The following is a 13,794-nucleotide window of genomic DNA, read 5'->3' as shown; positions in this document are numbered from 1 at the left end:
ACCGCCGGTCCAGGCCAGTCAGCCACCGCCGGGTGGTGGCCGGTCACCCACCGCCGGTCCAGGCCAGTCAGCCAATGCCGAGTGGTGGCCGGTCACCCACCGCTGGTCCAGGCCAGTCAGCCACCGGCGGTCCAGGCCAGTCACACACGCTGGTCCAGGCCAGTCACACACCGCCGGGTGGTGGCCGGTCACCCACCGCTGGTCCAGGCCAGTCAGCCACTGGCGGGTGGTGGCTGGTCACCCACCGCCGGTCCAGGCCAGTCACACACCGCCGGGTGGTGGCCGGTCACCCACCGCTGGTCCAGGCCAGTCAGCCACCGCCGGTCCAGGCCAGTCACCCACCGCCGGGTGGTGGCCGGTCACCCACCGCTGGTCCAGGCCAGTCAGCCACTGCCGGTCCAGGCCAGTCACACACGCCGGGTGGTGGACGCAATCAAAGCCTGGCGTCGCCATGGCGGTGCACGCATTCCGCGTGGGCGGTGCAGGCTAACACATACTTTTGAATATGCAATTCGAAATGTCAGTTGATACCCCCCTTACAGTCACATTGCATCACCCACCGCAGACTGCCGGTCCAGGCCAGTCAGCCACCGCCGGTCCCGGCCAGTCACACACCGCCGGGTGGTGGCCGGTCACCCACCGCCAGTCCAGACCAGTCTGCCACCGCCGGGTGGTGGCCGGTCACCCACCGCTGGTCCAGGACAGTCAGCTACCGCCGGTCCAGGCCAGTCCCACACGCCGGGTGGTGGCCGGTCACCCACCGCCGGTCCAGGCCAGTCAGCCACCGCCGGTCCAGGCCAGTCACACACCGCCGGGTGGTGGCCGGTCACCCACCGCTGGTCCAGGCCAGTCAGCCACCGTCAGTCCAGGCCAGTCACACACCGCCGGGTGGTGGCTGGTCACCCACCGCCGGTCCAGGCTAGTCAGCCACTGCCGGGTGGTGGCTGGTCACCCACCACCAGTCCAGGCAAGTCACACACCGCCCGGTGGTGGCCGGTCACCCACCGCTGGTCCAGGCCAGTCAGCCACCGTCGGTCCTGGCCATTCACCCACCGCCGGTCCAGGCCAGTCAGCCACCGCTGGGTGGTGGCCGGTCACCCACCGCCGGTCCAGGCCAGTCACACACCGCCGGGTGGTGGCCGGTCACCCACCGCTGGTCCAGGCCAGTCAGCCACCGCCGGTCCAGGCCAGTCACACACGCCGGGTGGTGGCCGGTCACCCACCGCCGGTCCAGGCCAGTCAGCCACCGCCGGTCCAGGCCAGTCACACACCACCGGGTGGTGGCCGGTCACCCACCGCCGGTCCAGGCCAGTCACCCACCGCCGGCCCAGGCCAGTCACACACTGCCGGGTGGTGGCCGGTCACCCACCGCCGGTCCAGGCCAGTCAGCCACCACCGGTCAGGCCAGTCACACACCGCAGGTCCAGGCCAGTCAAACACCGCCGGGTGGTGGCCGGTAACCCACCGCCGGTCCAGGCCGGTCACCCACGACCGGTCCAGACCAGTCACACACTACCAGCACCCGTTGGTGTGTGACCGGCCAACACCCGGCGGTGGATGACCGGCCACCTCCCGGCGGTGGGTGACCGGCCAGGACCGGCGGTCTGCAGTGCGTGCTGCAATGTGAGTGTAAGGGGGGTATCAACTGCCATTTCGGATTGCATATTCAAAAGTATGTGCTAGCCTGCACCACCCACGTGGAATGCGTGCACCGCCATCGCAACGCCATTGAGTCTTCATTTTCAAATGATGCACCGTCGCGGTAGTCCGCACATGCATTATGAGGGGTGTGACAGTGATGGTACTTGTCCATACAGCATAGGTCATGCACAATATCATCAACAACGATCATCTTCTGTGTAGGTGGAAGGCGTCCACACATGGCATATGTACACACACTGCATGTCTCCGCACACATGTCATGTTGATAGTTGTACATGTGTGTTAGGACATGTACAGAATGCTGCAACAATTATGATGTAAAGTCAATGGCCCGTGGCCACGTGTGTATTTCATATCCACTGTTTTTCATGTGTAGTCATACTATTGACCTTGCCAGTGGTTAACTATGGCTATTGATGTGCACCCAAGTTGCGAAACATGTGCATGGCGACGTGTTGACGTCTTGGTTTTGCGTAGACACGTTTAAATTTATACACAGTACATCAATGGTGTCTAACCACATTCAGAAGCTGTTGTGAGTGTTTGGTTTGTGTGTGCGAGTAACAATGATGGGGGCATACATGCATTCTGTGTATGCGTATGTGTGTTGCCTGTTGTGTGCCCATGGATGTCATGTGAGGATGCCCAGCATTGTAGGTGGGGTCATTGGTGCATGAAGACAAGGAGGGTGTGTTCCATGTATGTATTGTGTGTGCACGTGTATGTGTGTCTGTGGTGACGCTTGTCCACATTTGGGTCCTCAGTTATGTGTTGTTGGCAGTTCTTTAGACATGTGTGCACGTTACATTGGACATGTTTGCACACATGATGTTGTTTGTGACTGAACATTGTTTTTGTAGTTATCTGTATTGCGTGAAATATTGGTCACGTCACACATATAATCATTGTCGGCAACATGTCTTATTTGTATTGTGTTGGTCAACATGTGATAGTGTGGAACAGCTATGCGTTGTTGGTCAATTGACATCTGCTCCCATCTACTCCCACACAGGAGGGCTCCAAATGTGCATCGACCATACACTGTGCTGGAGGACATGGTGGACGAGGAGGTGATCCGCAAATTCCGGCTTGATTGCCATAGATTGCTGGAGCTTGTAGCCCAATTGTCACCTCATCTGCAGCCACGCAGAACATCTCCTGGAGCCATTACACCCACAGCAAAGGTGATGGCGGCGCTACACATCTTTGCAACTGGCACCTTCCAGTACACAGTTGGACATGCCGGGGGGATGTCACAATCCATGTTCAGCATGGTACTGCGGGATGTTCTGAATGCCATGATGCTTTACAAGGATGAGTACATCCATTTTCCACGGCCGGCAGAGTTGGCAGCAGTCAAAGGGGACTTCTATGCCCTGGCACAGATACCACACGTAGTGGGTTCCATTGATGGCACACATATCGGTCTCATTCCACCCCAGGCACGTGAGCCTGTATATCGCAATCGAAAGCACTACCATTCGATGAACGTGCAGGTGGTGTGCCTGGCAGACAACATCATATCCCATGTGTGTGCCAGATTTCCAGGGTCCGCCCATGACTCACACATCCTGCGGAGCAGCATTGTCCCCCAACTGATGGCTAATCTGCGTCCCGAACGTGCGTGGCTTGTAGGTGAGTATGCTGTGAGGACAGCTGTGTTGTATGTGTGGCATGGTGTACCCACCAATTCTGGTAATTATATTTGTGTCTGTCATCCCCCCACATAGGCGACTCTGCGTACCCAAAGAGACCGTGGCTGCTGAGTCCCATACGTAATCCTACTACACCTGGTGAAATGCGTTATATTGATGCCCATGGGAGGACACGTCGAGTGGTGGAACGTACTTTTGGCTGCTGAAGTCTAGGTTTCGCTGCCTGGATAAAACCGGATAGGCCCTACCATACTCACCAGGCAAAGTATGCAGAATAGTGATTGCCTGCTGCATGCTCCACAACCTGGCCTTGCGCAATAACATTGAACTGATCATGGACCCTGAAGACCAACAGGTTGCTCGTTCTCACATCCCACCCATGTCGACTGCTGAGGATAGTGGTGCGGAACAAGGTGTGGACCAGAGGTGTCAGCTCATTGATTGCTATTTCCGTTGAATGTGAGTAACTACCTCTTGTGCAGTTAGACAATGCGTGATGTATGTTTGGTGGTGGAGTGTGGATGTGGTGTGTCTATGCTGCCTGTTCTGGTATGTTCTGTTTGCAAATGTGTGTGGTAGATGGTGTACATGCAATGCTCCCTGATGTGTGTCCTGTGATCCACTTAATTGGTGATGAGTGTGGTTTGTGGGATGTTGCAGTACAGTGTGTTGTGATGGGTGTGAATAAGTTTCCTGACCTGTGTTTGTTTTTCTCTCATTATCCCTAGATCACTCCCACAGAGCCATGATTCTCAACAAAATTGATCCCTGAACCTGGTAACGTAAAATTCTAAGACAATCATGTGATTAAAACATGGAGCCCACACATCATTGAGTGTTTACGTGATGTTTATTAACAGTTTGAGGATTGATGTTGGTGCATATTTACAAAGAAGTGTTGGGGGGAAGTGAGAGTTGAAGGTCATGGCAGATGAAAACACCGTGGGGACACCACATTGTGTGATGTCCAGCTAGTCCAACAGACGTGTGGCAATGCTTGGCATTGTGGGACAGGATAGTTAGCAGGGTGAATGGCAGGCTCAAGCAAGGGTGAAGTCATTGGCGGCCCCTCTTAGAGCGCGTAGATGGGGCATTTCCACTGCTTTCACTGGGATCCAGCCTCAGACGGCCCCTCCGTCTTGGAGCCGGAGCAGAGACAGCTGTGGGGGCAGGTTGGTCAGGGGCCACCTCCCTGTCCGTGGGCTCAGGTGTGGGTGGCGGTGGAGTTGGTGACTGGTCCCGCTGGGCACTTGGGTGAGGGGGTGGTGGTGTGGCGCGGGATAGCCAGTCCCCCCACAGAGCAGTTTGCTGGCCCATGAGGTCCACAATTTGGCCTATGCATGTATCAATGGACCGCAACAGATGACTGCTCTCTTGTGAGTCTTGGTGGGCCCGATCGGATTGTGCCTGCGACCGCTCATAGGAGGCATTGACTCTGGTGATGGCTTCCAGGGTTTCGGCATCAGGATGTGGTGGGTGTCCTTTCCCACCTCGCAGGACAACAGCACTCCTGGTTGTGAGCTGTGCCCTCACCTGTGTCCTCTCACGTCCACTCTCCCTGCTTGCCTGAGATGTCGAAGGCCCATCATCAGGCGATGGGTCAGGCAGGGTGGCACAGGTAGGAGTGATGGTGGTGGTGGTGGAGGTGGAGGTGGTGGTGGCTGCACAGCTCACAATGGCAGGTGTTGTTGTAGTGTCACAGGCCAATGTGGTGGAGGCAGGGATGTCCTGGGAGCCTGATGGTCCTGGGAGTCTGCCCCCCCAACCCCCACCACCCTCCCTGTGGACGTGGGGGCCTGTTGGGAGTTGTAGTGCTGGTCTAACACACACCCCACCCACCTCTCACACACACCCCACCCCCACCACCCTCCCTGTGGAAATGCGGGCCTGTTGGGAGTTGTAGTGCTGGTCTAACACACACCCCACCCACCACCACCCTCCCTGTGGACATGAGGGCCTGTTGGGAGTTGTAGTGCTGGTCTCTAACACCCCCCACCCCCACCACCCTCCCTGTGGACATGGGGGCCTGTTGGGAGTTGTAGTGCTGGTCTAACACACACCCCACCCACCTCCCACACCCCCCCCACCCCCCACCACCCTCCCTGTGGACATTGGGGCCTGTTGGAAGTTGTAGTGCTGGTCTAACACACACCCCACCCACCTCTCACACACAGGCCACCACCCTCCCTGTGGACATGGGGGCCTGTTGGGAGTTGTAGTGCTGGTCTGACACACACCCCACCCACCACCACCCTCCCTGTGGACATTGGGGCCTGTTGGGAGTTGTAGTGCTGGTCTCTAACACCCCCAACCCCCCACCACTCTCCCTGTGGACATGGGGGCCTGTTGGGAGTTGTAGTGCTGGTCTAACACACACCCCACCCACCTCTCACACACACCCCACCCCCACCACCCTCCCTATGGACATGGGGGCCGGTTGGGAGTTGTAGTGCTGGTCTAACACACACCCCACCCACCTCTCACACACACCCCACCACCCTCCCTGTGGACATGGGGGCCTGTTGGGAGTTCTAGTGCTGGTCTGACATACACCCCACCCACCACCACCCTCCCTGTGGACATGGGGGCCTGTTGGGAGTTGTAGTGCTGGTCTAACACACACCCCACCCACCTCTCACACACAACCCACCCCCCACCACCCTCCCTGTGGACATGGAGGCCTGTTGGGAGTTGTAGTGCTGGTCTAACACACACCCACCCACCTCTCACACACACCCCACCACCCTCCCTGTGGATATGGGGGCCTGTTGGGAGTTGTAGTGCTGGTCTAACACACACCCCACCCACCTCTCACGCACACCCCACCACCCTCCCTGTGGACATGGGGGCCTGTTGGGAGTTGTAGTGCTGGTCTAACACACACCCCACCCACCACCACCCTCCCTGTAGACATGGGGGCCTGTTGGGAGTTGTAGAGCTGGTCTCTAACACCCCCCACCCCCCACCACCCTCCCTGTGGACATGGGGGCCTGTTGGGAGTTGTAGTGCTGGTCTGATACACACCCCACCCACCACCACCCTCCCTGTGGACATGGGGGCCTGTTGGGAGTTGTAGTGATGGTCTAACACACACCCCACCCACCTTTCACACACACCCCACCCCCCACCACCCTCCCTGTGGTCATGGGGGCCTGTTGGGAGTTTTAGTGCTGGTCTAACACACACCCCACCCACCTCTCACACACACCCCACCCCCTCCACCCTCCCTGTGGACATGGGGGCCTGTTGGGAGTTGTAGTGCTGGTCTAACACACAACCCACCCACCACCACCCTCCCTGTGGACATGGGGGCCTGTTGGGAGTTGTAGTGCTGGTCTCTAACACCCCCCACCCCCACCACCCTCCCTGTGGACATGGGGGCCTGTTGGGAGTTGTAGTGCTGGTCTAACACACACCCCACCTACCTCTCACACACACCCCACCCCCACCACCCTCCCTGTGGACATGGGGGCCTGTTGGGAGTTGTAGTGCTGGTCGACCACACACCCCACCCACCTCTCACACCCCCCCCCCACCCTCTCCGTGGACATGGGGGCCTGTTGTGAGTTGTAGTGCTGGTCTAACACACACCCCACCCACCAACACCCTCCCTGTGGACATGGGGGCCTGTTGGGAGTTGTGGTGCTGGTCTAACACACACCCCACCAACCACCACCCTCCCTGTGGACATGGGGGCCTGTTGGGAGTTATAGTGCTGGTCTAACACACACCCCACCCCCCACCACCCTCCCTGTGGACATGTGGGCCTCTTGGGAATTGTGGTGCTGGCTGCTTTGACAACATGCAAGGCTGGGAACGTAGGAGACAACATTTGTGTTTGGTCATGGTGGGTGCATTTGAGGCCAAGACTTCACATTTGGGTGACTATGTGGCCCACATGCATGGATTTGAGCCTGGGAGATGTGTGTTGGCAGTTGTGCAAGGAAGACCATGGCAGGGTGATAGTGGTGATTGGTTTGTACTTACCAGCCTCTAGTCAATCCTCGATTCCTTCCAGGCTCTCAGGGTGCAGTATGCCCATCACCTTCTCCTCCCATTCTGCATATGGTATGGGCTCCGGGGGAGTGCCGCCGCCAGTGTGGTGTGCCCGCAGGTGGTTCTTTCCCCTGATGCCTTTCACCCTTGTCTTGATCTCGTGTTTGGTGCGTGGCACGGTCCCTGACGCATTCACTCTGGTCACTATCCTGTCCCACATGTTGTTTTTGGTTGCCACGCTGGTCTGCTGGACTAGGGTGCCGAAGAGATGTGGTTCGACACGGATGATTTCATCCACCATGACCTTCAACTCACTGTCTGTGAACTTGGGTTTTTTCTTGGGTGCCATGGTGTGTGATGTGCAAGGTGTTGAAGGGGTGGGGTGGGATGTGCAGGTGTGTGGTGTGTAGGGATGGTGTGGTGGGTGTTTGTGTGGTGGGTGTGTTAGTGTGCAGGTTGTATGTGTGTTTTTGTGTGTCTGCTGTTCGTGGTATTCAGCCTCTTGCTTTCAGCTATGCTGTGATGCAAAGGATTGTGGTTGTGGGAGGGATCCATTTTATACTCTGTGTGGTGGTTGTGTCCCAATGGTTGTTGCCAGTCAGGTGTTGTGTGGGTGTGTTGACTTGGGTGCATTTTTCGGTGCTTGGGGGGTGTCATTGTGGTGTGTAGTTGCTGTGGTAGGGTGTTTCAGGTGGGTGGGTGTCCTGTTTGGTGTGTTTTTTATTTACTCCCGTCAGCCATTTTGTAATCAGTTTGACGGAAGGGATGGTGTTCGTGTGGTCCTTCCGTAGTCATGGTCCGCTTGTCGATGCATTGTTTCTGCTGCGGTCGAGGAAGGATGTGGGTTCCGTTGGACTGGCGGCGTTATTCTAATCGCGAGGCCGGAGCCTCCGCAGGTATTGCGGCGGCTGTGCCTGTTCCCGCGGTCATGTTCGTCCGCGGCGGAGGGTGTTTCTTTAGTGCCGTCCGCTTGCGGCGGTCTTTGGTGTGCTTCGTTCGCCGCGGACGGTGTTTGCTGTGATACGTCCGCCGCAGTCGGAGTTTCTTCACATTATTATCCTAATCGCACCGGCGGTTTATCCGCGGAGCAGTCGTGAGTATTTTTGCCGCGTCCATGGCGGACGGAACCCGTTTCTGTACGCCATCCTAATAGGCCCCTTAGTCAATGTTTTGGAATTCGGATTTCTCCAGCAGGACTGTTCCCATGAGGCACAGGGTCTGACTGATTTGCATATGGCCATGTCCGAACTGGGGTGGCAGAGTGGGCTAACGAACGGTGATGGATTAAACCCAGATCTGTTGACTGGGTGTGAGTGTTTGATTGGTCCAGATGTTCCGTCCATCACCACCCCCTTTCTTACCGCTTTTTAATCTTGGTGACTGCTTCATGGATTCAAGCAAGCCGGGCTGAAAACGGCTGGAATGCCAGAAACCGGTCCTCGGAAGCTTGTTTCCGGTCCAGGGAAGACATGGCTTGGCAGTTCGGGCTGGAATGTACCCATGTGGCACAGGGTCAGACTGATTTGCATATAGCCATGTCTGAACTGGTCACTTTCATATTATTTTCAAAGTTCACAGTCTTCTCTACTCAAACACTTTAGATGAAGACGCTTCACTTATTCAAAAACACCTCTCTAATTTGAAGTTTACCCTATTCATAGAATTTTAAAATATACCTTGCTGAAGAATAGATTAGTTGTATTCAACAACAGAGTGATCATTCGGCTCTATCTTGTTCTTTGTCATTTTCTTTTCGCTATTTCAGTCAATGCATTCCTACAAAAATCTTCACAATACCAAGTATTTTATTTCTTTTTATGATAACTTATTCTAAAGTACATAGAACCAGACGTTTATTCTTAAATTGTATTCAACACTTGTTTGATGAAAATTATTTCTAAAGCATGGAGAAAACAGTTAGGTGCTGCTGAGATTTGAACTCAGGATTTCCTGTTTACAAGACAGGCGCTTTAACCACTAAGGCACAGCACCAACGTCATTGAAAAAAAATTCATAAATAATTTATTGTTGATGATGAAAATTTGTTTCCTGCTATAAATTCTTCTTTTATATGTACTGTAATCTTAATCACAAAAAGATACTCAATCACTAAACAAGTATCAATAAGTTTTAATAAACAGGTACTCTTATAAAACCCAATTTAATTTCTTGAATACTTTACAATTTTTTTTTCATGAAGGCATTAATATTGCTCAAATCGAGGTAATGTCATCTACGTCTTTCTCATAGACATGTTTGTTTTCAGTATGCAATAACAGTATTCACTTTATAATATTGAAAATACTTGGTTTTTTTATGAGGTTTTAGATGATCTGTTAAACAGTAAGATGAATCAGACTTTTATATTTTAATTGTATCAGAATAAGACCTAATGAAAATGATTTGTTATATAACAAAAAGAAAAGCAAGGCGCTGCTGAGAGTTGAACTCTGGATCTCCTGTTTACTAGACAGGCACTTTATTCAGCTAAGCCACAGCACCCCCTTGAGACTGAACTTTGAAAGACTTTTCTTTATGGTGTTCAAGAGAATATTGATTTTTCACTTTCACATTCTTTTCTAAGTTCACAGACTTCTCTAATCAAACACTTTAGATGAAGACGCTTCACCTATTCAAAAATACCTCTCTAATTTGAAGTTTACCCTATTCATAGAATTTTAAAATATACCTTGCTGAAGAATGGATTAGTTGTATTCAAAAACAGAGTGATCATTCGGCTCTATCTTGTTCTTTGTCATTTTCTTTTCGCTATTTTAGTCATGGCATTCCTACAAAAATCTTCACAATACCAAGTATTTTATTTCTTTTTATGATAGCTTATTGTAAAGTTCATAATACCAGACGTTTATTCATAAATTGTATTCAACACATGTTTGATGAAAATTATTCCTGAAGCATGGAGAAAACAGTAAGGTGCAGCTGAGATTTGAACTCAGGATTTTTTCTGTGTACGAGACAAGCGCTTTAAGCACTAAGCCACAGCACCAACGTCAATAAACAAAATACATAAATAATATATTGCTGATGATGAAAGTTTGTTTCCTGCTATAAATTCTTCTTTATATATATGGTAATCTTAAACACGAAAAGATACTCAATCACTAAACAAGTATTAATGTGTTTTAATAAACAGGTACTCTTATAAAACCCAATTTCATTTCTTGAATACTTAACAATTTTTTTTCATGAAGGCATTAATATTGCTCAAATCGAGGTAGTAATGTCATCTACGTATTTTTCATAGATATGTCTTTTTTATTTTGCAATAACAGTATTCACTCTATAATCTTGAAAATACTTGGGTTTTTATGAGGTTTAAGATTATCTGTTCAACAGTAAGATTAATCAGACTTTTATATTTTAATTGTATCAAAATAGGACCTAATGAAAATGATTTGTTATATAACAAAGAGAAAAGCAAGGCGCTGCTGAGAGTTGAACTCACGATCTCATGTTTACTAGACAGGCGCTTTAACCAGCTAAGCCACAGCACCCCCTTGAGTCTTAACTTTGAAAGACTTTTCTTTATGGTGTTCAGGAGAATATTGTTTTTTCACTTTCATATTATTTTCTTAGTTCACAGTCTTCTGTACTCAAATACTTTAGATGAAGACGCTTCACTTATTCAAAAACACCTCTCTAATTTGAAGTTTACCCTATTCATAGAATTTTAAAATATACCTTGCTGAAGAATGGATTAGTTGTATTCAACAACAGAGTGATCATTCGGCTCTATCTTGTTCTTTGTAATTTTCTTTTCGCTATTTCAGTCAATGCATTCTTACAAAAATCTTCACAATACGAAGTATTTTATTTCTTTTTATGATAACTTATTCTAAAGTTCATAGAACCAGACGTTTATTCTTAAATTGTATTCAACACTTGTTTGATGAAAATTATTTCTAACGCATGGAGGAAACAGTTAGGTCCTGCTGAGATTCGAACTCAGGATTTCCTGTTTACGAGACAGGCGTTTTAACCACTAAGCCACAGCACCAACGTCAATGAAAGAAAATTCATGAATAATTTATTGTTGATGATGAAAATTTGTTTCCTGCTATAAATTCTGCTTTATATGTACTGTAATCTTAATCACAAAAAGATACTCAATCACTAAACAAGTATCAATAAGTTTTAATAAACAGGTACTCTTATAAAACCCAATTTCATTTCTTGAAACGTTACAAATTTTTTTTCATGAAGGCATTAATATTGTTCAAATCGAGGTAGTAATGTCATCTACGTCTTTCTCATAAACATGTTTGTTTTCATTTTGCTATAAGAGTATTCACTTTATAATCTTGAACATACTTGGGTTTTTATGAGGTTTTAGATGATCTGTTCAGCAGTAAGATGAATCAGACTTTTATATTCTAATTGTATCAGAATAAGACCTAATGAAAATGATTTGTTATATAACAAAAAGAAAATCAAGGCACTGCAGAGAGTTGAACTCATGATCTACTGTTTACTAGACTGGCACTTTAATCAGCTAAGCAACAGCACCCCCTTGAGACTTAACTTTAAAAGACTTTTCTTTATGGTGTTCAAGAGAATATTGGTTTTTCACTTTCATATTCGTTTCTAAGTTCACAGACTTCTCTACTCAAACACTTTAGATGAAGACGCTTCACTTATTCAAAAACACCTCCCTAATTTGAAGTTTACCCTATTCATAGAATTTTAAAATATATCTTGTTCTTTGTCGTTTTCTTTTCGCTATTTTAGTCAATGCATTCCTACAAAAATCTTCACAATACCAAGTATTTTATTTCTTTTTATGATAACTTATTCTTAAGTTCATAAACCAGACGTTTATTCTTAAATTGTATTCAACACTTGTTTGATGAAAATTATTCCTGAAGCATGGAGAAAACAGTTAGGTGTTGAGATTTGAACTCAGGAATCTCTGTTTACAAGACAAGCGCTTTAACCACTAAGCCACAGCACCAACGTCAATGTAAAAAAATTCATGAATAATTAATTGTGGATGATGAAAATTTGTTTCCTGCTATAAATTCTTCTTTATATGTACTGTAATCTTAATCACAAAAAGATACGCAATCACTAAACAAGTAGTAATACGTTTTAATAAACAAGTACTCTTATAAAACCCAATTTCATTTCTTGAATACTTTACAATTTTCTTTTCATGAAGGCATTAATATTGCTCAAATCGAGGTAGTACTGTCATCTACGTCTTTATCATAGACATGTTTGTTTTCATTTTGAAATAACAGTATTCACTATATAACCTTGAAAATACTTGGGTTTTTATGAGGTTTTAGATGATCTGTTTAACAGTAAGATGAATCAGACTATTATATTTTAATTGTATCAAAATAGGACCTAATGAAAATGATTTGTTATATACCAAAGAGAAAAGCAAGGCGCTGCTGAGAGTTGAACTCAGGATCTCCTGTTTACTAAACAGGCACTTTAACCAGCTAAGCCACAGCACCCCCTTGAGTCGTAACTTTGAAAGACTTTTCTTTATGGTGTTCAAGAGAATAAAGCTTTTTCACTTTCATATTCTTTTCTAAGTTCACAGACTTCACTTATTCAAAAACACCTCCCTAATTTGAAGTTTACCCTATTCATAGAATTTTAACATATACCTTGCTGAAGAATGGCTTAGTTGTATTCAATAACAGAGTGATCATTCTGCTCTATCTTGTTCTTTGTCATTTTCTTTTCGCTATTTCAGTCAATTCATTCCTACAAAAATCTTCACAATACCCTGTATTTTATTTCTTTTTATGATAACTTATTCTAAAGTTCATAGAACCAGACGTTTATTCTTAAATTGTATGCAACACTTGTTTGATGAAAATTATTTCTAAAGCATGGAGAAACAGTTAGGTGCTGCTGAGATTTGAACGCAGGATTTCCTGTTTACAAGACAGGCACTTTAACCACTAAGCCACAGCACCAATGACTATAAAGGAAAATTCAGGAATAATTTATTGTTGATGATGAAAAGTTGTTTCCTGTTATAAATTCTTCTTTATATGTACTGTAATCTTAATCACAAAAAGATACTCAATCACTAAACAAGTATTAATGTGTTTTAATAAACAGGTACTCTTATAAAACCCAATTTCATTTTTTGAATACTTTACAATTTTTTTTCATGAAGGCATTAATATTGCTCAAATCGAGGTAGTAATGTCATCTACGTCTTTCTCATAGATATGTCTTTTTTATTTTGCAATAACAGTATTCACTCTATAATCTTGAAAATACTTGGGTTTTTATGAGGTTTAAGATGATCTGGTCAACAATAAGATTAATCAGACTTTTATATTTTAATTGTATCAAAATAGGACCTAATGAATATGATTTGTTACATAACAAAGAGAAAATCAAGGCGCTGCTGAGAGTTGAACTCAGGATCGCCTGTTTACTGAACAGGCGCTTTAACCAGCTAAGCCACAGCAGCCCCTTGAGTCTTAACTTT

The 13,794-nt window shown here is 47.8% G+C and overlaps 5 non-coding genes across 5 annotated transcripts; all 5 read right to left on the bottom strand.

Annotated features, from left to right (window-relative positions):
• Nucleotides 1-9,232: 9,232 nt before the first annotated feature.
• On the bottom strand, nucleotides 9,233-9,305 carry TRNAT-UGU (transfer RNA threonine (anticodon UGU)). Its single transcript has one exon. It is a non-coding gene; the product is annotated as a tRNA-Thr (tRNA).
• A 1,449-nt stretch (nucleotides 9,306-10,754) lies between these two features.
• On the bottom strand, nucleotides 10,755-10,828 carry TRNAT-AGU (transfer RNA threonine (anticodon AGU)). Its single transcript has one exon. It is a non-coding gene; the product is annotated as a tRNA-Thr (tRNA).
• Nucleotides 10,829-11,258: 430 nt separating this feature from the next.
• On the bottom strand, nucleotides 11,259-11,331 carry TRNAT-CGU (transfer RNA threonine (anticodon CGU)). The gene has a single exon. It is a non-coding gene; the product is annotated as a tRNA-Thr (tRNA).
• Nucleotides 11,332-12,722: 1,391 nt separating this feature from the next.
• TRNAT-AGU (transfer RNA threonine (anticodon AGU)) lies at nucleotides 12,723-12,796 on the bottom strand. The gene has a single exon. It is a non-coding gene; the product is annotated as a tRNA-Thr (tRNA).
• Nucleotides 12,797-13,194: 398 nt separating this feature from the next.
• Nucleotides 13,195-13,267, bottom strand: TRNAT-UGU (transfer RNA threonine (anticodon UGU)). Its single transcript has one exon. It is a non-coding gene; the product is annotated as a tRNA-Thr (tRNA).
• Nucleotides 13,268-13,794: the final 527 nt, after the last annotated feature.

The sequence above is a fragment of the Lissotriton helveticus genome, chromosome 4_1, assembly GCF_964261635.1.
Source record: "Lissotriton helveticus chromosome 4_1, aLisHel1.1, whole genome shotgun sequence".
NCBI classification, from domain to species: Eukaryota; Metazoa; Chordata; class Amphibia; order Caudata; family Salamandridae; genus Lissotriton; species Lissotriton helveticus.
This window is presented reverse-complemented; position numbering and strand designations above follow the sequence as displayed.